We start from the raw sequence: 7661 nt of genomic DNA on the forward strand, positions 1-7661 counted from the left end.
GGAGAAGGGGACGACAGAGGATGAGATAGCTGGATGGCATCGCTAACTCGATGGACGTGAGTCTCAGTGAACTCTGGGAGTTGGTGATGGACAGGGAGGCCTGGCGTGCTGCGATTCATGGGGTCACAGAGAGTCGGACACGACTGAGCGACTGATCTGATCTCTAATCTCTGAAAGTATTGGAGCTTCAGCATCTGTCCTTCCAATGAATATTCAGAGTTGGTTTCTTTTAGGATGGACTAGTTTGATCTCCTTGCAGTCCAAGGGACTCTCAAGAGTCTTCTCCAACACCACAGTTCAAAAGCATCAACGCTTCTGTGCTCTGCCTTCTTTATGGTCTAACTCTCACATCCATACATGACTACCGGAAAAACCACAGCTTTGACTATATGGACCTTTGTTGACAAAGTAATGTCTCTGCTTTTCAATATGCTGTCAGGTTTGTCATAGTTTTTCTTGGAAGGAGCAAGCATATTTTCATTTCATAGCTGCAGTCATCATTTGCAGTGATTTTGGAGCCCAAGAAAGTAAAGACTCTCACTGTTTCCATTGTTTCCCCATCTATTTGCCATGAAGTGATGGCATCAGGTTCCATGATCTTTGTTTTCTGAATATTGAGCATTAAGCCAACTTTTTCACTCTCTCTCACTTTTCATCAGGAGACTTTTTAGTTCCTCTTAGCTTTCTGCCATAAAGGTGGTGTCATCTTACATATCTGAGGTTATTGATATTTCTCTGTGCAATCTTGATTCTAGCTTGTGCTTCATGCAGCCTGCATTCTTCATGAAGTGCTCTGCCTAGAAGCTAAGTAAGCAGAGTGACAATATGACAATATACAGCCTAGAAATACTCCTTTCCCAATTTTGAACCAGTCCATTGTTCCATGTACAGTTCTGTTTCTTCTTGTCCTAAATACAGGTTTCTCAGGAGGCAGGTGAAGTGGTCTGGCATTCCCATCTTTTTGAGAATTTTCCACATTTTGTTGTTATCCCCAATGTCAAAGGCTTTAGCATAGCCAATAAAGCAGAAGTAGGTATTTTTCTTGAATTCTCTTGCTTTTTCTCTAATCCAATAGATGTTGACAATTTGATCTCTGATTCCTCTGCCTTTTCTAAATCCATCTTGAACATCTGGAAATTCTTTGTTCACGTCCTCTTGAAGCCTAGTGAGGAGTATTTTGAGCATTACTTTGCAAGCATGTGAAATGAGTGCAATTGTAGTTGGGACATTATTTGGCATTGCCTTTCTTTGAGATTGCAATAAAAACTGACTTTTTCCACTCTTGTGTCTACTGCTGAGTTTTCCAAATTTACAGGCATATCAAGTGCAGCACTTGCACAGCATCATCTTTTAGGATTTGAAATAACTCAACTGGATTTCTGTCACCTCCACTAGCTTTGTTCATAGTGATGTTTCCTAAAGCCCACTTGACTTCATATTACAGGATGTCTAGTTCTAAGTGAGTGATCACACCATCGTGGTTATCTGGGTTATTAAGAGGTTTCTTGTATAGTTCTTGTGTATTTTTGCCACCTCTTCTTAATATCTTCTGCTTCTTTTATTTCCATATCATTTCTGTCCTTTATTGTGCCCATGAAATATTCCCTTGGTATCTCTAATTTTCTTTAAGAGATCTCTAGTCTTACTCATTCTATCCTTTGTTTCTTTGCATTGATCACATAGGAAGTATTTCTTATCTCTCCTTGCTATTCTTTGGAATTCTGCATTCAGATGGATATATCTTTCCTTTTCTTCTTTGCCTTTTGGTTCTCTTCTTTTCTCAGCTATTTGTAAGGCCTCCTTGGACAACCATTTTGCCTTTTTGTATTTTTTTTTCTTAAGGATGGTTTTGATCACTGCATCTTGAACCTCTGTCCTTAGTGCTTCAAACACGCTGTCTATCAGATCTAATCCCTTGAATCTATTTGTTACTTCCACTGTATAATCAGAAGGGGTTTGATTTAGCTCATATCTGAAAGGCCTAGCAGATTCTCCTACTTTCTTCAATTTAATTTTGTCTGAATTTTACAATAAGGAGTTCGTGATCTGAGCCACAGTCTGCTTCCAGTCTTGTTTTTTATGACTGTATAGAGCTTTTCCATCTTCAGCTGCAAAGAATACAATCAGTCTGTTTTTGGTATTGGCCATCTGGTGATGTCCATGTGTAGAGTTGTCTCTCATGTTGTTGGAAGAGATTGTTTGCTATGAGCAGTGCATTCTCTTGTCAAAACTCTGTTAGCCTTTGCCCTACTTTATTTTGTAATCCAAGGCCAGACTTGCCTGTTACTCCAGATATCTCTTGACTTCCTACTTTTGCATTCCAGTTCCCTATGATGAAAGGGAGACTACTTTTTTTTTTTTTTTTTTTTTTGGTATTGGTTCTAAAACTTCTTGTAGGTCTTCATGGAAGACTTATTTATTCCGCTGCAGCTTCTTCATCATTAGTGGTTGGGCAGAGACTTGGATTAGTGTGATATTGAATGGTTTGCCTTGGACATGAACAGAGATCATTCTGTCGTTTTTGAGATTGTACCCAAGTACTGCATTTCAGACTCTTCTGTTGACTATGAGGGCTACTTTATTTCTCCTAAGGGATTCTTGTCCACAGTAGTAGCTATAATGGTCATCTAATTTAAATTCACCCATTCTGGTCCACTTTAGTTCACTGATGTCCTTGTTCACTCTTGAATCTCCTGTTTTATCACTTCCAATTTACCTTGAGTCATGGACCTAACATTGCAGGGTCCTATGCGATATTATTCTTTACAACATCAGACTTTACTTCCACCACCAGATATATGCACAACTGGGAGTTGTTTTCGCTTTGACTTGGCCTCTTCTTTCCTCCTGGAGCTATTTCTCCACTCTTCTCCAGTAGTATATTGGGGACCTACCTACCTGGTGAGTTCATCTTTCTGTGCCAATAGGACAGTTTTAGTTTAAAAATGATAATGATAATCTTGAAAATAGTTAAGAATGCCTAAATGAGTTGATTTGATGTTCGACTATAGAGCAAGATATAAGCGTATGTTTTAGGTATGGTTTAATGACACAAACTACATATACACATGCAATGATTTTACTGCTGTACTAACACTAACTTATTTATTTCTTATACTAGCAATATGAGTAAGATACTATTTTTTATCTATATTCACTTGAAGAAATTGAGGCACAGAGCAGAAAGAGAAATTTTTTTTTTCTTGATAAATTTTTTTTTCATTTTGTCTTTATTATGTTATATATTCCCAAATTATTTTTGAGTGTGGCATAACTTTATAACTAAAGAAATTTTCCAAAAATGATGGTCATTGATGCTCTGTGCAATTTTGAACAAACTTTAGTGTAAATACAAATACTGAATAGGTTTGTATATATAGTAAAATGTAAGAATTAAGCTAAAATAAATACTTTAAATTACTAAACTATGTAATCAGACATTGAAACACTTACTGGAAAACACTGAAAATTCTTGACATCACTTTTAATAAAAGAAATGAAAATGAAAATAGCAATTAAATTCTTTTACCAAAATTATTATGATTTTCTTTGCATGGAAATTCCAGAAAGGTAAGGATAAGGTGATACAAGTAATGACATGTACCTCTCAGTAATTTGAGTTAAGGTTAAAGTCTTATGTCTTATGGGGAAAAAAAATGCTTAAAGTACTATATTTTGATTCAGTTGCCCTATTTCTGTGAATCTGCATTAAAGAATTTACTCTTAACAATGAAAACATTTGCACACAAGAATGGTGGTTATTGATATTAGGACTCATCTTTAAGTAGTTTCTACATTTTGATCTGTATATAAATTGATAAATTGCATGAAGACAAACCAATTCAGCTAAAATAATATTAAATATTTTTCAAAATTCATGTTGACCACCTGGACTTCATAAAAGTAAACCTTTCAAAAAATCGTATGGGCTTTTTCTTTCTTTTTCACTATTAACATCATCAGATACTATACTATTAACTTGTTTATATTGTTCTATTAAGATGTTTATACTATTAACATCATCACCTGGGATAAAAAAAGGAACTACCTGCTCCACTATCAGGTGATGATATTGTGATGACAATAAAACATTTAACTCTCTCACTCAGAAAAAAAAAAAAAAATGAATTTTGCCTTTAGCCAGCTCCTAATTGACTTACAGCCATTAGTAGCAGGAAGCAAATTTCTCTACCCACACAACTTGCCTGTGTATGCTGAGTCACTTCAGTCGTGTCCAACTCTGTGACTCCATGGATTGTAGCCTTCTATGCTCCTCTGTCCATGGAATTTTCCAGGCCAGAATACTGGGGTGGGTTGCCATTTCCTACTCTAGGGGATCTTCCCAACACAGGGATCAAACCCATATCTCTTATGTCTCCTTTATTGGCAGGTGGGTTCTTTACCACTAACGGACCAGGGAATCCTTACATAACTTAATTCAGTCACAGGTAGTTGATTCTTTACTATAGTGTGAGTATCTCCCCAAAATCCATATACTGAAACACTAACTCTCAAAGGTGATGGTATTAGCAAATGGGGCCTTTGGGAAGTGTTTATGTCATAAGGGTAGAGCTACATGAGGGGCATTAGGGCTCATAAGATACATTCCACAGAGCTCTTTATCACTTTCCTCTATGTGAGGATGAAATAAAATGTCTGCAGCCCAGAAGAGGGCCTTCACTTGACCATTCTGGCACCCTACCTAGGACTTCTAGCTCCAGAACTGTGAGCAATAAATTTTTGCTCTTTATAAGCCACCTGTCTCTGGTACTTGGTTATAGAGCTTCAAACAAATTAAATAAATGCCCCCCCCCATTTTCTTAAACACATAAATCACATGTAACTGGTAGATGCATAATTGTACTATATGTACAACTTTTATAATAATCAAGAAAAATGCAAAGTAAAATTTTTCATTGAAAAAACTGAATAACCTATGAAAATATTACTCTGAGACATTCAGATTTTTTTTCTCTGAATCACACTGGTAGAGGACAATAATTACTCTATGTCCTATTGCACAAAATCCTATAAAGATCTTCTGTATTTCCAAAAATAAGACTTCATAAGTATATTAATATTTGAATGACTAATTTAATATATTATCCTTCGGAGTAGTTCTGAAGCCAGAAATTGAAAAAAGAAAGACTGTTTCTTTTGTGTGTGTGTGTGATTTGGAACTCAAGGTACTTAGTAGTGAAAATTATAAAGATCACATTTCTGAGACTACCTACATCCTTATGAAAGAAAAATTTCCCCCAGATCAAGCCAGCCTGAGTATATACTAGCAATTTTTACCTGGTGGGCTACAGTGTAGCTTCCTGTTGGTTTCCCTGGTGGCTCAGAGGTTAAAGTGTCTGCCTCCAATGCAGGAGACCCAGGTTCAATTCCTGGGTTGGGAAGATCCCCTGGAGAAGGAAATGGTAACCCACCCCAGTATTCTTGCCTGGAGAATCCCCTGGATGGAGAAGCCTGGTAGGCTACAGTCCCCGGGGTCTCAAAGAGTTGGACATGACTGAGCGACTTCACTCACTCACTCACAGTGTAGCTTGCCAGGCTCCTCTGTCCATGGAGTTTTTCAGGCAGGAACACTGGAGTGGGTAGTCATTCCCTTCTCCGGGGGATCTGCCCAACGTGGATAGAATCAGGTCTCCTGTATCTCCTGCATTGGCAGGTGGATTCGTCACCACTGTACCACTCACAGGTGGTAAAAGGAAAATCAGATTGCATAATGTGTCAGACTATCAGGCTAGGATAGAGATATCAAGGGAACATTTTATGCAAAGATAGGCATAATAAAGGACAGTAACCACAGGACTGGAAAAGGTCAGTTTTCAATCCAGTCCCAAAGAAAGGAAATGCTAAAGAATGCTCAAACTACTGCACTCATTTCACATGCTAGCAAAGTAATGCTCAAAATCCTTCAAACTAGGCTTCAACAATATGTGAATGAAGAACTTCCAGATGTAAAAGCTGGATTTAGAAAAGGCAGAGGAATCAGAGATCAAATTGTCTACATTGGTTGCATCATAAGAAAATGCTAGAGAATTCTAGAAAAATATCTACTTCTGCTTCATCGACTACACTAAAGCCTTTAACTATGTCAGTCTGTTCAGTCGCTCAGTCATGTCTGACTCTTTGTGTCCCTATGCACTGCGGCACACCAGGTCACGCTGTCCATCACCAACTCCCAGAGCTTACTCAAATTTCTGTCCCATTGAGTCCATGATTCTATCCAACTATCTCATCCTCTGTCATCCACTTCTCTTCCTGCCTTCAGTCTTTCCCAGCATCAGGGTCTTTTCCAATAAGTCAGTTCTTCACATCAGGTGGCCAAAGTATTGGAGCTTCAGCATCAGTCCTTCCAATGAATATGCAGGACTGATCTCCTTTAGGATGGACTTGTTGGATCTCCTTGCAGTCCAAGGGATTCTCAAGAGTCTTCTCTAGCACCACGGTTCAAAGGCCTCAATTCTATGGCACTCAGCCTTTTTTTATTGTGAGCTCTCATATCCATACATGGCTACTGGAGAAACATAGCTTTGACAATATGGACTTTTGTAGGCAAAGTAATGTCTCTGCTTTTTACTATGCTGTCTAGGTTGGCCATAGCTTTTCTTCCAAAGAGCAAGCATGTTTTAATTTCATGGCTGCAGTCACTATCTGCAGTAATTTTGGAGCCCAAGAAAATAAAATCTGTCACTGTTTCCAATGTTTCCTCATCTATTTGTTATGAAGAGATGGGACCAGAGGCCATGATCTTAGTTTTTTGAATGTTGAGTTTTAAGTTGGCTTTTTCATCACCTCTTTCACTTTCATCAAACTGTGGGAAATTCTTCAAGAGATAGGAATACCAGACCACCTTACCCACCTCCTGTGAAACCTGTATGCAGGTCAAGAAGCAGCAGTTAGAACCAGACATGGAACAATTGACTGGTTCCAAATCGGGAAAGGAGTATGTGAAAGCTGTCTATTGTCACTGTATATTTAAGCTTAACTTAAATAAGTTAAGCTTATTTAACTTATATTCAGAGTACATCATGTGAAATGCCAGGCTGGATGAAGCACAACCTGGAATCAAGTTTGCTTGGAGAAAAATCAACAACCTCAGATATCCAGATGATACCACTCATGGCAGAAAGCCAAGAGGAATTAAAGAGCCTTTTCATGAAGGTGACGCTTGCTTCTTGGGAGAAAAGCTATGACCAACCTAGACAGAATTTTATAAAGCAGAGACATTACTTTGCCTACAAAATTCCATATTATCAAAGCTATGGGTTTTCCAGTAGTCGTGTATGGATGTGACAGCTCACAATAAAAAACATCTGAGTGCCATAAAATGGATGCCTTCAAACCATGGTGCTGGAGAAGACTCTTGAGAATCCCTTGAACTGAAAAGAGATCAAATCAGTCAGCCGTAAAGGAAATCAACCCTAAATTTTCATTGGAAAGACTAATGCTGAAGCTCTAATACTTTGGCCACCTGATGGGAAGTGTCAACTCATTGGAAAGACCCTGATGCTGGGAAAGATTGAAGGCAGGAAGAGAAGGGGAGAACAGAAGATGAGATGGTTGGATGGCATAACCACCTCAATGGATATGAGTTTGACCAAACTCTGGGAGATGGTGAAGGATAGGGAAAGCTTGGAGTACTGCAGTCC

General features: G+C 38.3%; 1 non-coding gene across 1 annotated transcript; it reads left to right on the plus strand.

Moving 5' to 3' along the window:
• The first annotated feature begins 5330 nt into the window (after window positions 1-5330).
• TRNAW-CCA (transfer RNA tryptophan (anticodon CCA)) lies at window positions 5331-5402 on the plus strand. The gene has a single exon. It is a non-coding gene; the product is annotated as a tRNA-Trp (tRNA).
• Window positions 5403-7661: the final 2259 nt, after the last annotated feature.

The sequence above is a fragment of the Bos indicus genome, chromosome 15, assembly GCF_029378745.1.
Source record: "Bos indicus isolate NIAB-ARS_2022 breed Sahiwal x Tharparkar chromosome 15, NIAB-ARS_B.indTharparkar_mat_pri_1.0, whole genome shotgun sequence".
Taxonomy (NCBI): domain Eukaryota; kingdom Metazoa; phylum Chordata; class Mammalia; order Artiodactyla; family Bovidae; genus Bos; species Bos indicus.